The following is a 16,226-nucleotide window of genomic DNA, read 5'->3' on the forward strand; positions in this document are numbered from 1 at the left end:
TTTCGGAATAAGTGAATAAAAACACAAGAACTGAGTCCTGGCTAACTCAGGATGCAGACTGGGCTCTGTAAGAGCATTTGCCCCCTTCTGTGCTCCACAATGCCCTAAGCTGACCTGGATCACAGGACTCGTCAGAGAACTCTAATCTTGCCTTCATTCATCTAAACTCTAGGAGAGTTGGAGTTCTGCCTTTCACCTCTGCACTGCTTATGCTCACCCACTGCTCAACAACTATCAGCTGAATGAAAAACACATGATCTATGCCAGTGTTTCTTGTTAACAAGCACAAAGCCAACAAAATGCTTCCTGCTCAAGGCAGGCTGGGCAATGAGGAGCTAAAAGGATTAAACATGTTTCTATGCCTTGGGGTGTCTCAAAGTCAGTAATAAGCTAATGTGCACTGGCAATCTGCAAGAGAAGCATCTAACATATAATGTTCTCATAGTGACTGGGCCTGGAGACACCTAATAACATCTTTCAAAACTACTGTTTTATAGAATCCATTTGGTGAAATGCTGGGTGATTTGTAGATGAGCACCATGTTCCAAATGCTTCATATTCAAGTCTATCAGTTCTTTATTTCTGAATGTCTGACACAGTCACAAAATGAAACCAATTCTTGTGTTTCTGCTTGACAATTCACAGTTTAAAATAAATTTATATATACACATATACTCCAGTGCAACTTCAAAAGCTCCATCCCATCCCCTTCGGCTGTACAGAAAACTAATTAATGGGACAGCATATACACCAAGAATACGGGAGTGTACACAATAGCCTCTTGCAAAAGTGACAGCAATACTCTCAAAGCACAGCAACTATTGTTGAGAACAACACCATGTACTCTCAGCTCGATGCTGAATAAGCAGAAAAGGACAGGCAACATTTGCCTCTATGTCCGATGCCTAACCCTATTTGAAAAACATGCAACTGATACTACATTTCCACTCAGAAGTTCTCAATTTATAAAGGGACAGAAAATTTAAAGACTTGCATAATTAATATTTTGCCAGCTGCTGAAAGCTGACAAGTGTCTGAAGAGAAAAAAATGGAAAGAGCTATATTTTCTGATGAATAAGAATAGTGTTATAATTACAATCTTCAGTTTTGCAAACAGTAAATGATTTGAAAAGCTGAATTCTACTCACTCTTTCAATGGCAAGTCCATTAATAGCTAAACTAATTCTGAATTATGGAGCACACTGAGGTAAATGCAATTTATTCATTCTTTGTTGACAAAAGTTCCACTTCTGGACTTAGTACCACATGAACTCATATCCAAGTACATCAGGTTGAGATAAAATGCCTCTGTCAACTAAAGAAAAATCAGGCTTTTGAAGAATTAAACTTAGCTTTATTTGTAAGTCTTACTGAGGAACGTATCCCAGAAGAGGCTTCTCAAGAGTTGTTAGACTATTTTAAAGTAGTATTTTGGCCCACAGTTTATATATAAGTGATGGTGGCCTGCCTGTGTCTAGCAGGTATATCAAATGTGTTTAGAAGTTATATTAAATACTTTTGCACCAACCTAATACAAGTTACAATAGAGTAAAATGTGAGGATACATCTGGTTACAGATGATAAAAGCAAAATCCTTAGACATTATCTTCTGTATAGGAAAAGATGAGGGCTAGGATTATTAATTCACCTTTTTTGGAAAATGCAGTGATTTAGGCAGGAGATGCAGGAACCTGCGCTCTACCCCCTGTATCATCTTTAGGGCATTCTTCCAGAGGGCTGCTCTCAGTCCTTGAGTCAGGTACTTTGTGAAGTTTTGTTGACAAGGGATTTTGTGAAATTCTGCTGGCAAGCCAAGCGAATGACCAAAGGGCTTCTTACTTTTGTTACTTTGTCTCACAAGTTCCCCCTTCTGGTCATAATTCAACCCTCTGGTTGTATTTACAAGACCAGCAATGATTGTATTATGTAGTCAGGCAGGCTCTTCTCTAGGAAAGTCCATAGTCTTTAGTCACAGTTGTCATAGTCCTAAGGAATGAGTATTGGGCTTGGCGTGTATACTTGTCTATTTATTAGAAAACATGTTTTGGACTGTGTTTTTTTAATTATTATGATCTCGTATTTTTCTTGATGTCATCTTTTTCTGTACCTAATCTATTTTAATGGGACTATTACAAGGAACTACAGATTATACATGGTATTTATTTAAAATAAATAATTTTAAATAGGATGAAAGTGAGTTATAGATCAGAGAAAACATAACAAAATTGGGATATATTTGTATATTAACTGTACTTTTAAATTAAAAATTTTTATGGAAGTATTGATGATTAATTTTTGTTTGGGTTAGAATAAGACTTTTTTTTATTTCTTGGTGTTGGGAAGGTTTATTACCAGGAAGTCATGTTTCTTGGTGGGGGAAAAACAATTTTGTTATTTATTGTAGGCTGGACAGATTGTTAGTAACATGGGGTCAGTCACGACATGAAATTATACGTTATTTTTTGAATAATGAATTATTTTTAGTAACTAGGTGACAATTATTTTGGCCTTAGCCACTGATAAATAGTTTCTAAATTCTTGAGAGTTTTAGGTAAAAAGAATTTAGGTAAAGAGAGTTTTAAGTAAAGAGAATTTAGTTAAAGAGAAAGGTAAATGTTTTCATTTGTTTATGAAACTACACTTTACTCAGTTGTTTTAAGACATGAATAGCTTAAAAGAAATTTTTTTACTTTGGAAAACAAAGTATAAAGAAAATCACTAATGTTTTGACTTTGTCTCACATCTCTAAATTGCCAAAGCATAAGAACTGTACATGGATTTTCAGCTGTATTTAAAAGTGGAGATTTACTGGAAACAATCAAGGTATCTTGTATGAATCCTTTCTGGGAACAAAAGAGCAGTCATAACTAGGGCTTTCATAAATTTCAGCACACACACTGGCACCTAGATCTTGGTTTGTCAAGATTTTGGCTTTTTGTTCTCCACTAAAAGGAATCAGGCTTCTTGGAAAAATGACTCCAGGGCTGAGGGTAGAAAACCACATGAGACTAGAATGTATTGCTGTGCTAGAAAGAGTAAGGTGCTCAAAGGACTTTACTTCTGAGATTGGTGGGGAGATGTCAAAAGGACACAGAAGCCTGTCTGAAAGGGCTCCCACCAGACAAATGTGGAGAAACGTAAGGATCAAAATAAGTCAATGGATTATAAACCACAGAATAAAATAATCCATCAGTCCATACTGATATAAATGAACAAGTAAATAAATAGGGAAATAAGTGAAAGCATTTGCAGCAGAACGCTAACTAACTAATGTTGAAGAAATCATGGCATGACAAAAAAATCACCATTCTGCAACCACCACAGCAACTGTTTCCGTCAAGGATCATCAGTGGATGCTGAGACTAGTGGGTTCATAGAAGGATGGGAAACAGAACATTTATATAGTCTCAAAGTGTCTCCCCATATACTTTTTAATCACATAGGGAAAAAAATCTTTACATTACAGAAACTTGGGGTAATCAATCCACTGATGAAAGTCAGTACCACCAGTTATGGCACAAGCGGACACGAGCTTCCTAATGAAACGCACAGGCGGGGACACATCATCACCATGTGATATTTCTGTCAATATCCTAAATCTAGTCACGAGGAAACATTAGAAAATCCAGACCAAGGGACATTCCATAACATAAATGCTGGTTCCCTTCTAAAGTGTCAAGGTCATAAAAGTCACAGAAAGACTGAGGAACTATTTCAGATTAAAGGAGACAAAAAAGAGATCATTTTTAATATATATGCATACATGCATATGTACAGTGGAAAAGTGGAAGAGAAGTCTGAGAAAAAGAAGAAATGTAAAACAAAATCTGGGAAATCTGGGTGAAAGTTGATGGAAATTCTTTGTACTGTTTTTGATCTTTTTAAAGTCTAAAATCATTTCAAAATGAAAAGTTAAAAAAGAAACTTTATTATAGTATCTGTAATGTCAGTTCCTATTGAATTCCATAAAATAACGAGTCATAATATTGGGCTTAAAGTTTTTTTCCTCTTTTTTAAATCTATTTTTTCTCCTATAAAAGCAATGTATGCTTATTGTAAGAAATACAGAAAATACAGGAAAGTAAACAGTAGGAAAAATGGCCCAAAGTCCAATTAAAGACTCTACTGCTACAGTCCTGATTATAAAACTAACACATGCTCACGACAGAAAATTTGAAAAATTCAGAAAAATAAAAAGAAACGTCAACCATAATTAACTACAATGAACTTTTAAAATACTTCTTTTTAATATTCTTTCTAAGCATTTTAAGAACTTAGATAACAGACATTGATTATTAAGCAAATTCATTTTTTCAGCAAATATTCAAGCATCCACTGTGTATCAGGCCTTGTCCTTGTTGCTTGAAGAAATACACTTGCGGACACAGCCCCTGTTCTCATGAAGGGTGTATTATGGTTGAGGAAAACAGACAATAAACAAGCAATGTGTCTGGTGGAAATAAGCGCTATGGGGAAAATAAAGCAGTATTTTTTACAGAGAACAGAGTGGAAGGAAGTGGGTGGTGGTATTTCAGTGGTCACAAAAGGCCTCTCTGATAGGATGGTATCAACTGACTGAAGAGGAGGAAGATGAGTATCTAGGGCAGGAACCTTCCAGGCAGAAGACAAATACGTGCTTAGTGTATGCGAGCAACATCAAGGAAGCCAGTGTGGCTAAAGGCTAGTGAGTGATGGGGAAAAGGATAGAAGAAGAGGACAGAGAAATAGATGCCCTTCCCTTTATGTTGGGGCGGGGGTCTGAGGGAGTGACTGGAAATCTGACAGAAGGCGATAGGCATAGTGACTTGGATTGGAATAGTGACATCAGGGCAGCTAACAGGCATACAGATTTGCTACACATTTTGAAGATGACTGACCTCATTCACTACTGGACTGGATGTCTCTGATATGAGAGAAAGAAGACAATCAAACACACTGTTAAGAGGAGAGCTTCCACTTGCTAAGACATATGGGGGATGGCTGGGAAAGAGAGAAAGAAATCGTAAGTGCAATTTTAGACATGTGGGATTAGAGATATGTATTAGAAATCCAAGCGAAGATACTGGGTGGACAGTTGCATAGTCGTATGTAAGTTTGAAACTAGGAGATAGGTCAGAACTGAAGACATACATTTGAACATCATCAGCATAAAGATGCTATTTTGAGCCATGAGACCTGATGAGGTCACTTAGTAAATGAGAACAGGCAGAGAAGAGCCAAGTGGGGAAGATCATTGAGGAGACAAAGAACAGCTTGTGAGGTAAGAAAAACACCAGAGTGAAGTGGCGGACCACTGTGCAGGTGAAGAGAGTTTCTCCAGAGGAGGCAGTTATCTGTGAGTCGCATGCCAGTAACAGATGATGTAAGAAGGCTGAGCCTGGCCACTGGATTTTAGCAGTATGCAGGTCACTGGTCATGCCAATAAGCACAGTTTCAAAAGCGTGAGTGTGATGAAATCTCAATGGGGACAACAGACAAGGTGGGAAATAGAGGCCATGGAGATACGAATACATCCTTCAAGGAATCTTGCTGTGGGAGCAAGAAATGGGATGACAGGGAGAGGATGATCTGAAATTTACTCAAATTGGGAGATTTCTTTACATATTTATACTTGGTGAGAATGACACAGAAAGAGGGGGAAAAGATAATACAGAGAAGAAAGAAGGTGCTGTAGCCGGGAAGGAGCCTGAGGATATGGGATCCAGTGCTCAGCTGGAGGAGACAGCTTGGATAGGAGCAAGAACAGCCCATCCATTTAAGGGAGGGTGAACAGGACACATGGATGCAGAGCCTATCAGTGTGCAATGTGTCAGAGGGAGACCTTTACTTCTCCTCTCACTGCTTTTCTTTTACCAGTGAAATAAGAAGCACAGTCATCAGCAGAGTGGGGAGGTGCGAGGTGGAAAGATATGAAATAGGCAACTAAGAGCACAAAAACTAATTAACACAGAGATTACAACGGGAGTGCTGGGCAACACCAAGGGCCCACCTGAGGCATGGGCTCATGATTTTAAACCTTTCTTCTTTTCTCATATAACATTTAAAACTACAAATTTTTCTCTATACACTTCTTTAACGAAATCCCACAAATACACTGGCATTTTGTGTTCATTACCACGTTTAGCAATAGTTTCTAATTTCCCTTTTGAGTTTTTCTTTGACCTAAGGATTATTTTTTAAATACTGTTTGATTTTCCAATATTTGAGCATTATCTAAAAAGATTATAATTATCTCATTATCATCACTCTGTATATTAATCTTTTAAAACTTACTATTTTATGGCCTACCAGACGTCCCGTTTTGGTGTATGTTCCATGGGAAATTAAAAGAATGTGTATTCTCCAACTTGGGAGTTTGGTATACAAAGATGAATTAAGTCAGATTGGCTGGTATATTGTTCAAACCCCCTATATCCTTATATATTTTCTGTCCACTTGTTCTTTCAATTACTGAGGGGTACTTGTTAAAAATCTCCAACTATGATTTTGAGTTTGCCTACTTCTCCCATCAGTTCCATTTTTATTCCATGTAGTTTGCAGTCCTCTTATTAGGTACATATGCATTTAAAGCTCTGTGTTCTTGACTCTTTTATCACCTTTAAAGGTCCTGGGTTATCTGTTTTATAGTCTATTTTATCTGACATTCACAAAACCACACCAGCTTTCTTATACCTTGTGTTTGCAGGGCATGTTTTTTCATTAACTTTCCTTAAATCAGTGTCTTCATCCTCAAAATGCATGTATTTTAGTCTCACTTTTTAATTTGGCCTGATAATCTCTGCCTTTTAAGATGAAGTTTAAAATGTTTCTATTTAAAGAAATTATTGATGTGGTTAGGATTAAATCTATCATCTGACTGTTTTCCACTTGGCCCTTCTGTTCCTTCTTCCTTTGTTCTTCCTTTCTTGCCTTCTGGGATAATCAAATCATTATTTTAGGATTTCATTTGATATCTATATGTTATTCTTGATGGTTACTAGAAATTATACTATGTACCCTTAACTCGTCTCTACTTTCAAATAACATAGTACTTCATAAATAATGTAAAACACAACAGTGTAAGTCTATTTATCACTTTCACACTCAGCATTTACTGCCACATATTTTACTGTCACATAGATTATAAATGCCATAAATTTTAAACAGTTACTAGTCTTTTAAGCAGATACAGACCTAATTATTGATGATATTTTCTATTTAATCCCACATTTACTTTGTCTGGTAATCTGGACTCCTTGCAGATCCAGGTTTCCAAACGTTATCATTTCCCTGCAGCGTTAAGATTTTTTTGTAGTACAGGTTGCTGGAAGACTAATTCTCTGAGATTTTTGTCTGAATAAAATGTCTTTCATTTTTAAAAGATACTTTCACTGACTATAGAATTATAGAATGACAAGTTTCTTTCTTTTAGCACTTATCCACTGTTTTCTGGTCCAATGTTTCTGATCAAGTCAGCTGTCATCCTTAACATTGTTCCCTTCTTTTACATGATGTATATTTTTCCTCTTGCTTCTTTTAAGCTTTTCTCTTCATCTTTGTTCCTTTAGAAAAATTTTTGGTTTTTTGTTTCTGTTTTTTGTTTTTTTAGAGTCTTGCTCTATTGCCTACGATGGAGCCTCGCTCCGTTGCCTATGATGGAATGCAGTGGTGCAATCTCGGCTCACTGCAACTTCTGCCTCCCAGGATCAAGCCATTCTCATGCCTCAGCCTCCCAAGTAGCTGGGACTACAGGCGTGCACCACCGTACCAGCCTAATTTTTGTATTTTTAGTAGAGGTGGGGTTTCATCATGCTGGCGAGGCTGATCTCGAACTCCTGGCCTCAAGTAATCCACCTGCCTTGGCCTCCTTAGCAATTTTATTATGACGTGGTTTTCTTTATACTTTCTGGACTTTGCTGAGCTTCTTGTGTCTGTTAGTTGATATCTATCATCAATATTCAAAACTTATCTTCCATTACTTCTTCTGCTCTATTCCTTCTCTTTTTCTCCTTTTGTTCTAAGATTCCAATTACGTATGTGTCAGACCATTTGATATGGTCCCATATTTTGAATGCTCTAAAATTTTGTTGTTACTTTCTAAATTCATTTTCTCTTGTGAATCAGTTTAGATAATTTCTATTAACTTATCTCCAAGTTCACCAATCACTTCTGCTGTGTCCTGTCTGCTGTTAGGTCCATCAAGTGAATTCTTTCTTTCTGATACTGTATTTTTCAGTTCTGGTATTTAAAAAAATGATTTCCATTTCTCTTCTGAAACTGCTATTTCCTCACACATTGTTCACCTTTTGCAGTACATTCAATATATTTTTCTCGATTCTTAGAATTTCCATCTCTCTGACATTACCTATCTGTCCCCGCATGTTATCTACTTTTCTATTATAGCCCTCAGCATATTAATCATAGTTCTTTTAAATTCCTGGTCTGACAAGTCCAACACTCCTCCCATATCTGAATCTGGTTCTGATGCTAGCTCTGTCCCTTCAAACTGTGTTTTTTGCCTTTTAGTATGCTTTGTAATTTTCTGATGAAAACCAGACGTGACACACAAGGTGAAAGGAATCCCAGTACACAGGCCCTTAGTGCTGTGCTGGTAAGGTGTCGGGTGGGAGGCGGTGAAAAGGGAGTGCTCTACAGTCCTATAACTGGTGTCTCAGTCTTCTAGTAAGCCTGTGGCCCTGGGTCTCACTCCCGCTTCCCCTCAGGTTAGGCAGGAAGACCAGAAGGGACTGGAGTTGGGTATTTCCCTCCAACCAGGTCTGTTAAAGCTCTGGTAAAATCTCAGTCTGTTAGGCTCTGTTGAAATAATTTCTTTTGAGAGCACGCACGTTAAAAAGAGTCAAATGTTTTGAGCGTTTTTTTTTTTTTTTTTTTTTTTCTGTTGCCCAGGCTGGAATGCAGTGGTGCAATCTCTGCTCACTGCAACCTCTGCCTGCCAGGTTCAAGCAATTCTCTGCCTCTCCCCTTGAGTAGCTGGGGTTATAGGTGCCCAACACCACACCTGACTAATTTTTGTATTTTTTTTAGTAGAGACGGGGTTTCACCACCTTGGCCAGGCTGGTCCTGACCTCATGATCCACCCGCCTCGGCCTCCCAAAGTGCTGGGATTACAGGTGTGAGCCACCGTGCCCAGATGTTTTGGGCTTACTTTAAAGTCCATTCCCCTCTCCTGAATGGACTAACAAAGAGATTTTTCTCCAATCTTCAATGTAAGAACCTGGCAAGGTTGCTAGCAGTAAAACACACAAGTGTGGAAGCCCCTCTGACTGGGCCCCTCTGGAGCTTCTAACTCTCAAACTTGTCCTCACTGAGCCTCCAGCAACTCACCAAGTTTCTGCAACCCTGAAATGGTTCCCACAAGGCTTTCTGTTCATGGGTTTCTGTCTTTCCAAATTTGGGGGCATCAGTTTGTCCTGTAACTTCAGTTCTTTGATGGATCTTTCAAAAGGTTGGTTTTCAGATTATTGAGCTTCCTCTTATTGTGTAGACAGGAGTGACTTCCAAGCTCTTTAAAAGCCAGACCAGAAACTGGATGCCCCCTCAATAAATTTTTCGTAACTACTTGAAAGTACTTATCAGTTATTTCCAAAATTGGGGTCATCTGTGGGTCTTGCTTCTACTGACTGACTTCTGTTTCTCTTGATTACAGATCACATATTTTTCCTTTTCTACCTATCTCATATTTATATTTATATTTATATTTATATTTATTTTGCCAGACGTGTGTAAAAGAATAGTAGATTAAAACAGCAAATGTTTACTCCCATAAAACAGCATCTTTTAAGGAAGACTACTACTTTAGGCTGCTGATAATCACAATCATGTACCTGATATGAGATACAATTATATGACATACAAAGAAGAGAGATGATAAAACCAGACAAATTTGGTGACAGCCACAACTAAAAATTCAGATTTGGCTGACTCTCTAACTTGTGCTCCTAAGAATTATGATGCATTAAATTCTGCTATATTAAAATCTATATGGAGGAAGGAGAAATAAAAAAACCTAACTAATAATTACTTCTACAATACCCTTAAGAAAGTATTTCTGACATTCCGGGTCAAATGGTGGGTAATGAGTCTGTGAATCCCCTATAATCCTGCCTTTTGTTGGGGTGGTGGGCTCTTATATTTGCCATCAATTCTCCTGCTGACAGAACTTCTATCTTCTAGTTTCTTAAGTATACACTACTTTTTACCTACCTGCACTGGCTTTCTTTGTTCATGAGAGATGCAAAAACTAAGTTTGCAGCATTAAAAATTATTAAGTTCTTGCTGTGTTCCTCCCAGTCAACTTCTGTCCAGATACCTCAATATATTTTATCTTAACTTACCCACAACCCTAGCCTCAAACTGTACGGAAATTTACTTATAATCGAGTTCCTTCATAAACTGTGTTTTATCCTCCTCACCGCCCCAAAAAATCTTGTTTGGCTAAAAGCATCCAAGAAATTTATTCAGCGCATGCCTTTAAAATACTTAAATCTCTATCCTGAGTAGAACTGCACTTATGTCAATTAATACACCTCCAAATTTCAGATCCAATTATATAAAGCAACTGTATTAGAGTGCATTTGGTTGACTGGGAAACACAATGTGTGTCTTAAGGAGTATTAATAAAAACAATCACTTAAAAACCTTTGAAAAGAAAACAGACTTCCTTTCTCATTTGTACAATTACTCCGCACATGAAAATAAAAAATAGATTTTATAATGATTTGTAAAGAGAGAAGCATATTTAAAATTAATGGAATCACAGAATTTTGGGCCATTTGTGACGACTATCTTTGCTCATTATGAGGAATCCTGATGACTCCTAAGACATAAGAAATCTTTTTTAAAAAAATCAAAAACAACCAGAGATGTATGTAATTATTTTGAATAAGAATTTATAATAGTGTTCCCACAAAAATAAACAACTATATGTCCAACATTAGTAAAATGGTTAAATAATTATGGTGTATCAATATAATAATCTCCAGCTATTCAAAAATGTGTCTTATAAGAATCAATACAGATGTTTACTGTACAGTGAGTATGCGCTATAAAACCATATGTACAATGAGATACCATCTGTATAAAGATATGTTCAAAGTATTACAAACAATTTTTTCTGATTGACGGAATTTTGTGAAGCTGACTCTTTTGTGTGTTTCTATGCTAAATTTTCTGTATTATCTTAATAGTACCATTAATGTCACCAAACTTTTTTTTTTTCAGCAGGGCTCACTAAAGTTCTAACTCCTTTCTTTGTGACATCCTGAGAAGAATTTTAAGGAGGAGGAGGGAAAAACAGCTATTATCACAAGAACAAAGAAAAAAAAAGTAGCAAAACCAAACACATGAGGTATTAAAAAGAAGCTTTGTCTTCCTTGGCACAAATGTCATCTCCTTTTTAAGCAAATTATATTGAAACTACATCATAATATCAGTAGGAATTTGATTACAAGATACTGTGATTTTAATTGACCAACTGGCTGACAGGAACAAGAGCATTCAGATTATTAATCAAGGAAAATGATGAAAAAGCACTCCCGGTTTAATGTTAATTGCTACACTAAACTGTCATTATTTGAAGGAAAAAATATCGAAATTCCCTAGCTGGAAAACCAAGTAACACACCTAAAACTGTTTGGCAAGCGGCTTTCCTCTCCCAGCCACTGGGATTGCTCACACTGTACTGTATCAGAAGTAACACTCAAAGAAAAAAATCTAAAATTAAAAAAGACTTAAAAAAATTATTGGACAAACCTTTGAATGTGGTGATCTTTTTAAACTATATGGTCATTCATGTTACAAATTTCCTCTCTTTCATTTCTGACTGTTACTAAATTCAATATAGTCTCACTGGAAAGATTTCAATTCCCTAAAAAGCCTGTTAAACCCACCGTTAAAAATTTAACGGTGACAAAATTTCTGACCCTTGAAGTGTCTGATTTGGATGTAGTAAGAGCATATCCAGAGCTAAAAACCTACAGATTTCCCAAAAGTTATGTAAAGTTGTAGGGCTTTCAGAATTCCATTTGCTATCTAAGACCAGATTCTTTTCTTGCTTTATGCAAAGTTATTTAAATCCTCATGACCCTGAACTGTCTCCATAAATGTGACAAGAATCAGAATGATCAGGTAACTCTTTCCTATTTAGAAAAGACCAAAGAAACTCCCTGTGGAGTCCTGGTCGGTTTTTCCTTCCCTAGAACAATTAGTTGCCCTGGGTTTTCACAGTAGGTCTCCAGGGCAAGTCCCTGCTGCTCAAGCAGGGATGACCAGTGCAGGCTCAAGGCAAATCCCTAAGTTGCACTGGTGTTTTCCCTAAGATACATATGTAGAGAAAGTCTAGTCCCCCTCTGTATCACTTATAGGAAGCATATAATTATACATCATCTATCCAAATCTGTACCTGAAAATGATTTTCTGCTGTGGGGAGTGGAGGTAAGGGTGGGAGGGGAGTGACACAGGTGTGGGGGGTGAGCAGCAAAGTGGGGAGGATTAAGACAATCCATTCTCATTTGGACCCACTGAATAATGGCTGGGTAGGTACCCAAAGGAATTTAAAAAAAGATTATGTTTTGACTTTGTCATAGGAATGAATACTCTGTAAAAGAAGACTTTTAATACTATAGGCTCATACATTCCTACAATTTTTAAATACCTGGTGAATGATTACAAAATTTAAAAATAACATAAAAACATTCCTTTACATTCTCTTATTCTTCCTAACAACTTTAGCTCATATATATTTGCATATAACTTTCCTCATCCCCTGTAATATATTAATATCCAGTGGCAAACCATGAACAATTAAAGATTGAGGTAAAACATTGATGTCATTTACTATGTGCTAGTGTTGTCTTGTAGCAGGTTGTAATAACTGCATATCTGTTTCCTACTTTATAATCATGTTGATGTGACTTATCAATTATTTTTAAAATTATAAATGTGGTTAACTTCTAAGCAGAACCCAATTCAAAGTTATTTGCTGTCCCCTGTACTTACTTTCCAAATTTGGGGGCATCAGTTTGTCCTGTAACTTCAGTTCTTTGGTGTATCTTTCAAAAGGTTGGTTTTCAGATTATCGAGCTTCCTCTTATTGTGTAGACAGGAGTGACTTCCAAACTCTTTAAAAGCCAGACCAGAAACTGGAAGCCCCCTCAATAAATTTTTCATAACTACTCTAAAGTACTCATCAGTTATTTCCAAAACCGGGGTCATCTGTGGGTCTTGCTTCTACTGACTGACTTCTGTTTCTCTTGATTACAGGTCACATATTTTTCCTTTTCTATTTGTCTCATATTTGTATTTATATTTATATTTATATTTATTTTGCCAGACAATGTGTGTAAAAGAATAGTAGATTAAAACAGAGAATGTTTACTCCCATAAAACGGCATCTTTTAAGGAAGACTACTACTTTAGGCTGCTGATAATCACGATCATGTACCTGATAAGAGATATAATTATATGAAATACAAAGAAGAATGAATAAACACTAATAAACTACAGATAATCTACTTTGATATTCTAACACCAATCAGTAATTCAGTGTCACAGGCAATTTGAGCTACTATGACAGAAGACCACAGAGTAGGTGGCTTGTAAACAATAGAAATTTATTTCTCACAGTTCTGGAGGCTGGGAATTCCAAAGTCAAGGTGCCAACAGATCTGGTGTCTAGGGAGGGTTGCTCTCCCTTCTTCAAGACAGTGCCTCATTGCTTTGGCATCACTAGGCAGAAGGGGCAAGGTGTCTCTCTCAGGCCTTTTTAATGAGGGCACTAATCTTATTCGTGAGGACTCCACCTCATGACCTCTTACTTCCCCAAAATCCCAGCTCTAAAGAGCATTACAGTGAGGATTAGGATTTCAACGTGGAATTGTTGGGAGACACAAACATTCAGTTCATTGCACTTAATTACCTTCGTTTTCCAAAATTATATCCTTGGCAGTATATATTACTGTGCTCCTCTTTCTGTAAGGCTCTTTGGGTTGTAAGCCCCAGATGCACTCAACGAACCTCAAGTGAGGAAGGGTCACTGTGAGGACACCCAAGCCCTGCACCACAAATGGGAGGGGAAAGCCATCCTGGGCAGGTCTAGAAGCAGCTGCTGCCTCCACCTTGTGGGCCCTGCGGTCTCGCTCATGTTTTTGCTTCTCTTTGTACACCCTTCTTTTGCCTTTCCTTATCAACTGGCTTCCTTCTGCTTCCTCCTGGGTTCTGCCCCCTCCCACAACTCTGCCTAACAGGTGGTCATTATGGCTTTTTCATCCCCAGATGACATTTTAGCAGCAGGTCTCATAAGAGACTAGCAAATTCACTGCATTTCTTAGTTCAAATTTCCTGAAAGGATCTGACTGACCCAGCTCATCTTTTCCATCCAGACACATGGGTATCTAATTTTGTGGGTCATCTCTGGTGCTTACTGGAAGCACAATCTCTGGGGTGATTCCTAGCATCCTGTTTTAAAGCTAACCCAAGGGTTGAGATGCACTGCAGTAGCCTAACTCAGAACTGACTAACCACTAGGCAGGTTCCCATTCCTGGTCCAATCATGAGGCTACAGTGTATAGGGTGGTACAAAACACAACCAAAACTAGAGTGGTTTCCTATCGCTGTTGTGTCAAATTACCACAAACGTAACAGCTTAAAATAACACAAATTATTATCCTACCATTCTGGATGTCAGAAGTCAGAAATGAATTTCACTGGGCTAAAACTAATGTACGGGCAGATCTGTGTTCTTTCTGGGGACTTCAGGAGAGAATCAATTTCCTTGCCTTCTCCAGCTTCTCGAGTCTGCCTGCATTCCTTGGCTCATGGCCCCTCTTCTTCTATCTTCAAAGCCAGCAACGGCAGTTGGGTGTTTCCCACATGACGTCATCCTGGCACTGATTCTTCTACCTCCCTCCTTTCCCATTTAAAGAACCCTCGTGGATTATACTGAACCCAACCAGATAAACCAGGGTAATCTCCTTCTCTTAAAGTAAGCTGACTAGCAACCCTAATTCCCTCTTACACGTAACATAACACATCCACAGGTTCCAAAGATAAGGACATGGACATATCTGGAGGGGCTATTATTATTCTATTTACCACAAGGGCCACGTAGAACAAGGCATACTGTGTGGGCAGATTCACTTACAGGAGACTGTGGCCAAGCAAACACCATAAACACAACTAATACAACACTCTGCTGATTATTACAGCATGAGATACAGATTATTAAAACTCTGACAGTTTATGTTGGCTTTCATCACTTACACTTTGCGCCAACAGGCATTTCAGCCATAAAAACAAGAGACTAAAAGCATTCCTACAAAAATAAATACACACAAAAACAATTTTACCCTTCAATAATTTACAAGGAGTCTTCATGTAATTATGTGAATTTGTATATTTTTATCAATAACCACTACCAAAAGTCAATCATAAGAGCTTAGATTCCAGAAAAATTTTATTTTAAAAAACATTTTATGTAATTTCTTTACATACTTTTGCCTTAGCTAATGATTATAGATATTATTAAAAATATATCAGTAATAATACAGTACAATTCTATTAAAGAAACCAATACTTACCTGCAGCGTTTCTTCAAGATAAATAAAAGTAGTTGAGTTAAAAAAAAATTTGCCCTTTGCTTGAGGCTACCAATATGGGACATTTCATGGAAGATTTTCTAGTTATTAACAGAGTTTCTGAAAAATTTAACTGTGAAAACCTGTCACCAAAAATGCCGCATAAACCATCTAAACTGAAAAGGAGTAGGATGAAATGAGAAAACAAGATCACAAAATAAATGTAAAAGTTAGGGGTAAAATAGTGCAACTTCAAAAAGCTTTGAAGGAAAAGGCATTTTCATGCATATTTGAGTCTTATAAAATATTCTTCAGATATTTAATATTAATATTCAAAATGAGAATAAGCAGCAGCCTTTTCTTCCTAGCTTGCATTTGCCATACATCTATGCATGCAAATATATACATGGTACCATATACATATAATAACCAGCTGATCTGTTCACCTCAATGTGGAAGACGGTATCTGCATTTTAACTTTTAGTAGGTTAAAATCAGCAAATCTATTGTTTGGCTTTATACTATGGTTCATTTGGGATGTTATTCAATCAACAAACATTTATTAAGTAGGTACTATGTGCCAGGCATATTACAGGTGCTAACTAGTTTTCAATCTATTACACTTAAAAAACAAAACAATTGATTCTATTCAAG

At 37.2% G+C, this 16,226-nt stretch overlaps 1 protein-coding gene across 2 annotated transcripts in view; it reads right to left on the reverse strand.

Moving 5' to 3' along the window:
- Window positions 1–16,226, reverse strand: part of WASF3 (WASP family member 3) — a 131,626-nt gene that overhangs the window by 30,214 nt on the left and 85,186 nt on the right. The gene's annotated exons all lie outside the window — the stretch shown is intronic.

Source organism: Nomascus leucogenys, chromosome 5 (genome assembly GCF_006542625.1).
Source record: "Nomascus leucogenys isolate Asia chromosome 5, Asia_NLE_v1, whole genome shotgun sequence".
NCBI lineage: Eukaryota > Metazoa > Chordata > Mammalia > Primates > Hylobatidae > Nomascus > Nomascus leucogenys.